The sequence below is a fragment of the Marmota monax genome, unplaced genomic scaffold (assembly GCF_021218885.2).
Source record: "Marmota monax isolate L192 unplaced genomic scaffold, Marmota_monax_Labrador192_F-V1.1 WCK01_AAM20220418_F8-fsc00048, whole genome shotgun sequence".
Classification (NCBI taxonomy): Eukaryota; Metazoa; Chordata; class Mammalia; order Rodentia; family Sciuridae; genus Marmota; species Marmota monax.
In genome coordinates this window covers 9,481,918-9,494,473 of record NW_026694895.1, presented here as the reverse complement: position 1 = coordinate 9,494,473, position 12,556 = coordinate 9,481,918, and the positions used below count along the sequence as shown (strand labels likewise).

Sequence of the window (12,556 nt, the reverse complement as noted above, 5' to 3'; positions counted from 1 at the left end):
CATTTTCTTTTACTGTGTTGTCAGTGGAATCTATTATTGGAGCATCTTGGTTTGTTTGGGGTACTTTGTTCCCTTGTTTGTTTCATGTTGTTTGTGTGTCTCCCCATCTAGCAGTGTGGATCTGAGGCTGTACAGATTCTACCCTGTAGACTTATAGTGTCCTTGAAGATTTCCAGTAGCTCACTCTTAAGGGGGAGACAAATAATAACAATTCCCAATGTTAACAATATACAACCTTAAACCAAATAACTCCTATTAAGATGTCTATAGTTTTGTCACAATAAACAGAAATGATATGTTCATTTATTGTCTACAATATAAACAGTAAGTTTGCAGAAGAGTTTACAATGTCAAATGGTGGACAAAGACAGAACAGAAGTGATGTCTAATGTGATATTTATGAGAAAGGTAGAAGTCAAGAATTATAGGAAGAGTGAAAGAGGAATTAATAGCGATTGGCTGTTAGCAGAAGAAAAGAGAGAAAGAGAATCCAGGGATATAGATATATTAGAGAAATAAGAAAAAAAGTAAAAATGAAAGAATACACAACAAAACTAATATACTATTCAGACATCCCCGTCCTCAATAAACTGATGCATGTAAAATACTTGTTTCAGAAATGGTAGAAATATGAGTGGGGAAAAATTGAACAATTGTTTCCATTGCAGTACAGAAGTTTCTTAGCTTCCCTTCTCAGCAGTTAGTTGGGGCTGTCTGGAGTTTGATGCTAGCTCCATCCTCAGGATGGTTGGGGTTGCTAGAATGAAAGGGATAATCCTGGACACAACTTCTGGAGGTGGGCTGTAGGCTTAGGTATGCTCCAGTTCTCTTGGTCTGGAGATTGAAGTCAGCACATGGCCAAGGCCCAGCAATTGCCGGTCCACATTGGAAGACTACACCCCGGAATTTCCTTTGGGTTTCACTCATGTGATATAGGAGCCTGTTTTTAACCCCCTACTTTACTTTCAGACTCCACAATTCCTGGTCTCTGATTCAATCTCGAATTCCATCTCTTCTGACCTGGCTCTTCGAATTCCTAGTCAGGTGCTTCTCTCCCCACTGATCCTGCAAGCAGCTAGATTGGAGCGGGAGGGGGAAGCAAGGTGGGTTTCCATGACCAGTATTCCCCAGTGTAAACCTCTGTCCATGCTTGATTTTTTCCTGATCACTTAGGACACTGTCACACAGCTTCAGTTTGCCCAGCTTATTTTTTGGGACAGACTCAGATCTGCCAGTAATTGACTACTCTAGCCGTTGGCCCCTACACCATGGCTGCAAAATTGATCATTCTGCTGTCCTCTGCACACCGCCAAGACAGATGGTGGCTTCCCTGTCTTACATGGATACTGTAAATCACAGTGTTTTTTGAGCAGTGTCTCTCATCTCTAAGCTCTCTGTACCTCAATATGCCTCAGTCTTTCCAAGAATGGGGGTTCCTTAATTCCTTTATGATTTACTATATTCACATAGGGACTATTCTGGCTTGTACCTCCAGCTGCTGTCACAGCTATAGGGCTGGGGATCCCCCCTACCCCATTTTATTATACAAGATCTCCTGAGTCCCTTTTCTCTTTGAGTGTCCTGTATTAAATTCCAACAATGTTCCCCCTAATTCTTGATCATTCACCCACAGAGCACCAGGGAAGCAACCCTTCTATTTTGCCATCTTCCTCCTTGCTCTGTTGTTTTAATTTCATTAAATAGTATCTTAACTCCTTTTGAGAGCTGAATTTTATTCTATTTGAAGTATATTCCATAATTTATTTAACCAGCTTCTCATGGAATATTTGAGGTATTTTCAAACTCTTGCTGATATAAATAATGGGATAGCATGTATTCTCGAATATTGTCATTTTTAAAATGTGCTCAGTAACTATAAGATAAATTTTCAATAGTTGATTGCTGAATCAAAAAGTAAACTTTAAAAACTTTATTATGTCAATTACCTCAGAACAACAGAAAATGGGACCTTAGGGATCAAACCAGCAAGAGGTATGCGGTCAGGCCTGGGTTTAATCTGAGCTTTAACACTCTCTTAGCACATGGCTTTAGGCAAGTCATTTCCCCTCTCACAGAGCCTCTGTGTCCTCTGTAAAACATGAGACTAGTTACTATCTTAATTAAGTGATTATAAAATAATGTATGATAATGGATAGAAATTATCTCTACTGCTTACCTTTAAGGTACTGAGCTTATTAGCCTAAAAGTGTCCACAACTCTTATGCCTGCATGCTAGACTCATTTTCTCTTTTCTGCCTCTTTTTTTAATCATACAGTAAAATTGGCTTTTTCTTTTAATGCATAATTCTATAAATTTTAATACATGCATAGATTTGTATCACTACCACCATTCTCAGGATATAAAATGGTTAATAAATGCATTTTGAATCTTGATAGGTATTGTCTAGTTAACTCTCCATAAACATTGTACTTGCACACTGCACTGCCCTGAACAAAATATGAGTGACTTTTTCCTCACAGTCTTGGCAAAAGATAAGAGTTGATTATTTGTCTTCTATGTGTTTGTTGTTACACCATTCCCAGTGCAAAAACATGAGCAGTGGACTAGGGCTACAGCAGCTGTCTGGTCCTTCTTCTCTTGATTAAAGTTGCTTAAGCCTAAAATCTGAAGCTTAAAAAGAAAAATAAATTCTAAACACAGGTTCCTATTTTAATCACATTTTAAAGAAGCTACTTTCCCCATCTGCTCCTGAAACAAATAAACAGCTTAACTTATAGCACTTTGTCATTCTGAATAACTAAAAGATAACTGAAGGAGAGCAGAAGTAGAGTCTCAATTGTAGTTGTGTACCTTTAAGATGATAACTGTTCTTTATTATGTTCACAAGTTCTTTTTATCATTTTTTATTATTATGTTAGTAATTTTCAAAAGCAGTATTTTATTTTTTCCATTTTTTATTATTTTTTCTATATTATAGTTATACATATGGTGGTTTCATTGTTACATATTTGTATATGCACACAATATAACTATATAATTTGGCCAACATCATTCCCCAGTTAACTGTTCACAGATTCTGGTTTACATATATCTTTTTTGTTTCTGTTCTGCGTATGCCTAATGTTAAAACATTTGGAAATAAAAGCTGATTAAAAAGATCTTACAATTTTGAATTTCCATTTGTAAACTTACTGACAGAAAAGATAGTGGTAATGGGATTGATGTGAGAAATTTGGACTCGGGTATTTGAAACATCTTCTGTCTGTACTATAAATGTAAATCATCTACACATAACCAAAACAACAGGCTTACAAACAAGTATCCTATGGGTCAGATTCAATTAACAGCCTGTTTATCATTGGCCTCACATATACTTCCAAAATTGGGAAGTATTACATTCAAATACAAATACCTGGCTTCTCTTGCATAAGAAGGATTCTGACCATAATTGCTTATATCATCACATCACAACTGTTGATTGAGGCATGCACTCTAATTTACTACATTTTTATACCTGTCTACCACATTCATTTTTTTCTAGTCGTTCTTCAGAATATTATAAAATTTAGTTAAAGTTTTAATAGTTTTAAGGTCAGCAAATACTTGTTTTTATTACCAGTATTTTCAGCTACACATATTATACTAAGCAATAATATTTAATTTTAAAAATTTACACATATGACTAAAATGTTTATTCTCACAATCATGAAATCTACCATTTGATTTAATGACTAGACTATTTAGCATAAAGCTTTTTTCCTCCTTTTTATGAACATAAGAGAAATGAGGTGAAGGGAATATATGAACATATATTTTCTCAATGATTCTTCTGCCTGATATATATTGATTATTCCATATCTGTGTCATTTGACTATATATATATATATATATATATATATATATATTTAGTCACTAAAAACATATTTCTTCTATATTTTGATCCCTGAGCTGATGAGCTAACTTAACATATAACTTCTCATTGATTTTAATCTTCTGGACTTTTTAGGCCCCTATTTACTTAGGTGAGTTTTAATCACTTAGTTGCCTACTCCCTACATTCTCTGCATTAAAATCTATCATGATATAAACAGAGATTGAAGATGATGGACATTATTTACTTTTTTTTTTAACACTCTAGAACAATGGAATTTATCTGGGTGATAAATTCTTTGCTTATGTGCACATTTAATTAAGATTTACATCTGAATTTTAAAAGAACTCACTGAATCTGGTTGTATTCATTGTTAAGACTCAAAATTTGTTTTATGACATGTCCTTTATCATTACTGTTACTATGTAAGAATAATTGGCTACCAGGACCAAGAATACACTAAATGAAACAGGAACCAAAGATTTATGGTACATAGTGAGGGCATGAAAACAAGGAGGGAAGGTTTAGTGAGATTTTATTATGAAAAGTATTGAGCCAATTGCTATATAAATGCAAGTTATAATTTTAACTGAGGGACAAATGAAAATCAAAAAAGAGCAATGACATTTTGATTTTCTCTTTTGTAATTTCTAACAAAGTTTCTTGGTAACACAATATGACATCCTGCCCATAATGTTTAATTTTTAGCATGATTTTCAAGAGGTTCTTCATTTTGCAAGAATATTGAAAGTTTTTCAGTTTTCCTAAGGATCTCTCCAATCCTTTGATATTCACAATATTCTACATCATATATCCATTGAATTATAATCCTTGCTGATTTTCTGTATTTCACTTTTTAGCTGGTCTTACTGGCTTTATGTGTGGTTTAAGTAGTGTTCCAATAACACTTCCATTAACTCCATGAGATCCTGCATCTTTCCCCATATTGACTTAGGTTAACTTGTATTATTCAGAGCCATAAATACATCCGATACATTTATACCCTTCAGTAATTGGGAAAACAGACCAACCAAATTTGTCATGAAGGGTAAGAACAGGCTCTTTAGTGCTGGGCAGAAAAGCATATATGAGTAGGGTCCAATTTGTGAGTGATCTGTACCTTAGTAGGTATTTTATACTGTGAGAACTTTTGACTGAGTATATTCAGACAATGAGACTCTCTGTCTTGTCTTTATAGTGTTCTGAGTATGAGAACTGTGACTTTCTGGGTGATAAATTCTGAAGATTTTCAAGTTTATTTTAATACCTTCCCCATCTTACATACACTCATCAACTATGACATTTATTTTAAAGTACTATAAAAGTGCACTTGGTGGGAGAAAGAATGTATATAAACTTGACTCAATTGAAAAAAAGTGAAATGGTTTCTCAAAATAGCAAGATAGAAATTCATAACATTAACTAAATTGAGCTGCCAGTATTGATAGTGATGTTTATTTAGCATGAATAATATTGTGCTATCCAAGAAAGATATTTTTCTATGCAATAAATATGAAACAAAAGAATCTAGTACCAGCTGACTCACCATTATGTTATAATAGATGCCATAGGCACAAGTATATACCAAGGAAAAGAAAGCCCTGGTGACAGGAGTAGGTGATCCTCAGGTGCAATTAACCACTCAATGCACAGATTAATTTAGTATAATCTATCACACAATGAAGTAGAAATGATAAAAAAAAAAGAACAGTAATCTAGTAGTGGGGGATACTGATGGATTCTAAAGGTCAAATTTTATAAATACTAATTGAGTAACATAATTTTTAAAGACTAATGTTATGCAAATACTTTTTCTAGACTTCCTATGTGTTTTTTAGGTTCTGAAATTAAAAAGTAACTCTCATCTTAATCTACAGTGATAGTGGGCATGCGCTCATGCGCTCGCTCACTCTCTCTCTCTCTTCTGGAAGATTAATTTTCTGTATTTTTGTCTTTGACAAATAATTTTGTGCTGATCATAAATAACTTCTGCTATTTTTTGAAGCTGTTTTACTTAAATATCATATTGTTATTGAACTACTTTTATGCTTAAACATACTCAACCAAACTGTAAGCTTCTTGATTTCTGATATCCACTACAGTTAATAGTGGATTTAGGAGATGTATCCAAGATGTGTTTTTTTCTTTGACTTCAATTGATACAAACTCATGCTTTTCCAGATTAAGAAAAATTAACTTGACTCCTATTTAATGTATAGTACATTTATCTCACAAAACTGTACAAAGCCTTCGTAGCAAATGTTAATTATCGCCCCTAATTCTAAATGTATGAGTACTTCTTCCAACATAGGCTAAAAGTAAAATTTCAGGTTCATGTTTTAAAGGCTTTCTAAAACAATAATGCTCGTGAGAATAATATTCATGAGGGCCTTAATAGACCTTCTTTCATTTTATCAGGACCAAGCCATTTGAATGGTTGTCCATTTTCAGTATAGCAATCCTGACTCCTACCTCACCCATTATTCTTTTTTTCTTTCTTATGAGACCACCCAGAATGGTCCCTCATCCATTTGACGTAATCACTGGTGCTGAGTCCTACCTTGTGTTCTAAGTAGAGCACCAAAGTGAAGCTATATTTCTGTTTGAAATGACATTAAATGTTGTTTAATGTCACTGAAGTAGGTGGCTTAAACCCCCGTGGCACAAAACTTCAATTTCTTAAATCCAGTTTGCATCAGAGCCCTAATTAAGGCATTGTTGTTCATACTCTGCCCATACTAGTGTAGCTGGATCATGTCTTTTTCAAATATGCATAACTACTTTATTCATATGGAATTCATATGTTGCATAATTTACTTTTTTCCCACCTTTTGTAATTTAGACAGTCTTCATCACAATGTATTTTAGAATATTCTTCTCAGCCCGAAACATAACCTGGACTCATTAGCAATAATGGCTCATATCCTTGCAAGTTTCATCCTATCTCTTCACTTCAGCCTATGCAACTACTGGTATTTATATTTGAAGAGATTTGCCAATTCTGGATATTTCTTACAAATGGAATCATACAATTTGTGGTCTTTTTTGACTGGTTTCTTCCACTCAGTATAATATTTTTATTGTTCATACAATACTGTAGCATTATCAGTATTTTATTCAATTTTATTGCCCAGTAATATCCTACATGTGTATACCACATTTGATCTACCCATTTATTAACTAATGAACATTTCACTTTCTATATTTTAGCTATAGTGAATAATTATACTATGATTATTTGTGTGCAGGTTTTTGTACAAAAATTTTTCATTGTTCTTTGTAACATAACTGGGCATGGAATTACTAAATGTTATATAAGGTTTGGATCTTAAATGTCCCTCAGAGGCCTGTATGTTAAAATCTTGGTTGCCATCTTGTGGTGTTGTTGGGAGATTGTGGAACTGGAACCTTTAAGAGTAGGGCCTAGTGGAAGGAAGTTAGGTCATTAGAGACATGCCCTTGAAGAGCACATGGGGACCCGTTCCTTCCTGTCTCTCTGTTTCCAAGCTGCCATGGGGTACACAGACCTCCTACACCACACATGCCTTCCATGATGTATTATGCCACAACAGGCCCAAAGTAAATGGGGCCAAATAATTGTGGATTTAAACCTCTGATACTATGAACCAAAATAAATCTTTTTTCCTTTATGTTGATGATCTCAGGTATTTTGTCACAATGAAAGATAGCTGAATAGCATACTGAGTCATACAGTGACTCTGTATTTAACACCTGAGCAACTATTACACTATTTCCAAAAAGATTGTCCTGTTTTACAGCCCTGTCAGGAGTGTATGAGGGTTTCAGTTTCTCCATCTTTGTCAATATTTGCCATTATCTGTCTTAGTGAACTGGTACCAGGTTTCAAGAGTTCTTTATATTCTAAATACAAGCTTATTTCAGGTATATGATTTGCAAATATTTTGTCCTATTCTGTGGAGTGTCTTTTCACTTTCTGTGTGTTTCTTAAAACATAGTTTTTTATTTTGATGATGTAAAATTTATTGATTTTTTTTCCCTTTAAGATTTTCTCATTTCCATCGTGTGTATTTAGGTCTATTATCTTTTTTGAGTATGTTAAGAGGAACAGGCTCAACTTCTTTTTTAAAAAACATGGGTATCCAGTTATCATACCACCGTTTGTTTAAAAGGTTTTTCTTTCTCCACTGAATTTTCTTGGCACCATTGTTGAAAATCAATTCACTATAAATATGAGTGTTTCTTTTCAATTCTTTTGAATTCATCTACATATATATCTCTATGGCCTGTGACTAAGCACCTCTAAATCTGTTGAAACATCATAATTTTTATTTAGGTTTGATAAGTTTGAAATAAAGAAATAGGAGTCTTCCAACATTTTTCTTGTTTTTCAACATTGTTTTGTCTACTTGGTTAGTTGGGATTTTGTTTGTTTGTTTGTTTGTTTGTTTTTGCTATTTTGAGTTCTTTCAATTTCCATGTGAACTTGAAGATCACTTGCCAATTTCAGCAAAGAAACAGGCCTGGATTTTGACCAAGACTGCATTGAATCTGTAGATCAATTCAGGGAATATTACCATCCTAACAATATTAGGGCTGAGAACCATGATCATGAGATGCCTTTATATTTGCTTAAATCTTTGATCTCTCTTAACATTGTTTTGTGGTTGTTAAAGTGTAAGTTTGTACTTCCTTTGTTATATTTATTACTGAATATTTTATTCCAATATGATTTTAAGTGGAATTATTTTTTCATTTCCTTTCAGATGATTCATTGCAAGTTTAAAGAATATAACTTTTTTAAAATTTTATCTTAATCTTGTATCCTATAATCTTGCTGATAGTTTTTTACAAGACTCCATTGGCTTTTCTATGTACAGGATCATATCATATGAATTAGTTTTACTTCTTCCTTCTCAGTATGATTCACAGTCTTAACTATTTCCCTTGCCAGATCCTTCAGTACAGTGGTGAATAGAAGTGGCAGGCAAGAGTAGACATCCTTTTTTTTATTCCTGATCTTGAAGGAAAGTACTCATTCATTCACATTTAAATATAATGTGAACTATAGATTTTTTTTTCATAGATAACCCTAATGATTGTGGAAATACCCTTGTATTTCCAGTTTATTGAGTATTTTTTACATGAAGAGGTATGGGATTTTGTCAAATGCTTATTCTGTGCTCCTTTATGTTATTGTCATATATATTACTATATGTCATATATTACTATATGTCATATATATTATTATATGTCAAACTTTATTTACATTCTTGTTTTGTATATTTCCTTTTTAAGTCAGTTAAGAGAAGAAAGGAGAAGAAATGTGCATACATACTGTCTATTATAATTACCTTTACTGGTGCTTTTTGTATTTAAAACATGGGTATTGTTTAAAGTTAAATTACCAACTGAGGCCCTAAAGAACTTTGTTAGTATTCTTTGTAATGTAGTTGTGTTTTTTCTTATTTGAGAACATACTTATTTCAACTTAATTTTTAAAAGATAGCTTTTGCTGGATGTAAGAGTCTAGGTTGACGAGTTTTGGGTGGTTTTTATTTTATTTTTCCTATTTTTCTTTCAGCACTTTGTATCATCTCACTGCCTTCTGAAGATAAGTAAGTTGCTGATCTCATTGGTGTTGCTTTGTATGAGACAAATCCTTTTTCTCTTACTATATTTAAGATTTTTTTTCTTAAACATTTTTACCATAATGTGTCTTAAGTAGGATCTCCTTGTGTTTATCTTATTTGGAGTTTGTTGAGTTTCTTAGATATGTTCAATCTATAATTTTCATTATATGTGGAAAGTTTTCAGATATTATGTCATTGAGTGTCTGTTTCTTTCTCTACTTTCCTTTTGCTACTCTCATTATGCATTTGTTTCTGTTTAGTGATTGCCAACATTTCTCTGAGGTTCTGTTCATTCTGTTTTCTGTGTTCTTCCCTCATGTAATCTCTATTCATCTTTCTTCCATTTCACTGATTCTTCTGCCAGCTCAAATCTGTGACTGAGCTCTATATCTGCTGAAACATCATAATTTTTATTTAGCTCTTTAAGCATAGTTTCTTTTAGTTATTTGAATGTATTATGTTTAAATGACTTCTTTAAAGTTTTTGTTAAGTCTGACATTTGGGTCCTCTCATAGGCAGTTTCTGTTCACTGCTTTCCCACCCCCACCCCTGTGTATAGGTAATATTTTCTTGTTACTTTGCATGTCTTATAATATTTTGTTCAAAACTGGACTTTGGGGATAGCTACATAGTATCTGTTTGCTTCTTTATCTGTTTAGTGACTTGGCTGGATTATTTTAATCAAGCCAGTTTCACCAAATATGTAACACTTTTGGTGTTACTTCTTAGGAGGCACACCTTGTCTATGCATATATTCACCCTGGGATGCCAACTGTTATGACAGTTCTCTTCGACTGTCTTTTTCCCTGTTATGCCTTCTGCCTCTATTAATTGTGTCCATCTGTTAACTTTCACTACTTGCTGGTGGAATGCTCTGTTGTTTTCATTAATTCTCCCAGTCACAAATTACTTGAACAGTTTGTTCCAATTAAATTCTAATCTCTTTATTAGAGTAATTTTTCAGACCATTCTTTGAAGTTTATTCTGACCTCAAAAAGACTCTTCTTACTTGTCACTTTTCTTGATTCTCTCTAATATTCTCATTTCTATAGGTATATTTTTCTTTCTATTTTTTAATAACTAATATCCAGTCATTTTCTGCTGTTCACTGGTGTGGCCTAACCCTTGTCTCATTTCTTTTCCTGAAGATACTAGATACTAGCCTCCTCTTACTTTCTTACTACCAAAATCTCCATTGTTTCAAGAGCTCCTTGAGGCATATGCTTTTTTATACTCTATTCTAAATAGTCATTTCTTTTGGGAAGAGCTTTGGAACTTTCTGATCTATGGCCTTTTTCTTCCCCTGGGTAAAATCTCTGAGCCAATTCTCTGAAGCTAAGGGCAGGAACAGTTTTCTTAGAGTAACACCTCTATTTTATGAACAGAGCAATGTGCAGAACAGTAGCCTCTAATCTTCTTGGTTTGCTTCTTCCAGCATAAGAAAAGGATGATGTGGGTCCCAGTGTTTTCAGTTTTCAGTCTACTTACCTGAAGTAGAACTTCTGCTAACCAGGTAGAGCTCAGTGTAAGAAGGCAGTCCGTGACTTCTCAGCTATGCTTGCTTAGAATTTGAACTCTGCAGCTTGTTGCTGGGATAATGATGACTGGCCCCTCCCTGAGAGATAAAGCCATTGGCTTGGAGCTTGGGAGAGAAGGACCCCTATATTTTTGGCCACACCTACATGGAATGGAGTCCCTGTTTTACTGAGCTAGTGGGTGAGAGTGAGAGAGGAATGTGTTGTAATTCAAGTGCCACTTACTTTTGTTGTTCTTTCCAAGTGCTAACCAACTCTTACATAAGTGTTTTTTTTATTAGTTGTGTGTAATTAAGATGATTTCCAATAATTTTAAATAATTTTGTTTTCATAATTTTTGCCAGTTGTGGTTATTTTACTGGGAGCTCTTCATTCCTCGTCCATTCCAGAAGGAGATATGAGCTACCTTTCTGTTCTTCTCAGAAGGATTTTTATTATTACATGATTTATACTTATCAATACATTACTTATAGCTCTAGAAATCACCATCTTCATTCCATTAACCACTTTGTATACTACGTATTAATGACTAACAGCATTCTCAACTATCAATAATATATGCATGGTCTTAGAACCAACATGTATGAAAAGGGATAACCTAACTTAAGTTCACCTGTTTATATACTTGATATTTTATAAGCCATCTTAGTTGTTGTCATGCTACCACCACCAATTCAATATGACATTAAAAGAATGGGGAAAATCTCCCCTTTCTCTGAGAGAAGATGATTTCTCAGTTAATCCATACTAAGATGGCATGGCCAGGCCTTTCTTCCTTCTTCCAGAGTCATTTGCTTCCCAGAGCTTTCCTGGCAAACGGTGATCTTTGCTTTGTCCCCTAATGAACTTCAGTGAAAAATTATGCAGGGCCCTAAGAGTTCTACTGTACTACTGCAACCCTTACTTCTCCCCTCCCAATCTCTGTTAACTACTAATCCTCCATCCTGATTTAACCAAGAAAAATGGAGAAACAGACGTTCAGCTCTCTTGCTTGATTAAGCCTAATATATTTTATATACAAAATATATTAAAAGTTCTGTTTTATTCCATTTCCTTGGATTATTTTTCTGTTTTGTTTAATTACTAATATCCTGTCATTTTGTTGTTAGATCATACTTTACCCACATGCAGGGTTTATAGGCTTCCACAGTATATCATCCCCATTTTCAAAAATGTCTGGGAGCCTGTAAAATAAACTTCAAACTCATCAGGAATTCATTTGTAACCTTTTATATTTGTACAGTTTACTTTCTTGTTTCCTCTGCAGTCTTCTCCCTATGCTCCATTTATCCTGGGCCAACAATTTGCTACTTTCTCCAAACATAACATTCATTCCACATATCCATGCTTTTGCTTTCATAGATATTTAACCAAGCAATTGACAGAATATCCTAATAATAACATGAGGTGCCAGAGATGCACATACTAAATCAATACCTTTATATTTGAAGATTTTTTAAAAGCTCTTCAATTTATTCTAAGACTACTTAAGAGCTTTAGCTATGTTGTTTTGTCTTCCTACAGTATCCTCCCTATCACTTGCTTTCACTTTGCCTGACAGAATCTTGCTTAACCA

General features: G+C 33.9%; 1 protein-coding gene across 6 annotated transcripts in view; it reads left to right on the top strand.

Moving 5' to 3' along the window:
* The window catches only part of Mbd5 (methyl-CpG binding domain protein 5), a 416,793-nt gene that overhangs the window by 216,912 nt on the left and 187,325 nt on the right, over positions 1-12,556 (top strand). For all 6 annotated transcript variants that reach the window (XM_046426967.2, XM_058573479.1, XM_058573478.1 and 3 more), the window contains exon 4: positions 9,397-9,430. The gene's annotated coding sequence lies outside the window, so the exon portion shown is untranslated. The remainder of the gene's footprint in view (positions 1-9,396; positions 9,431-12,556) is intronic.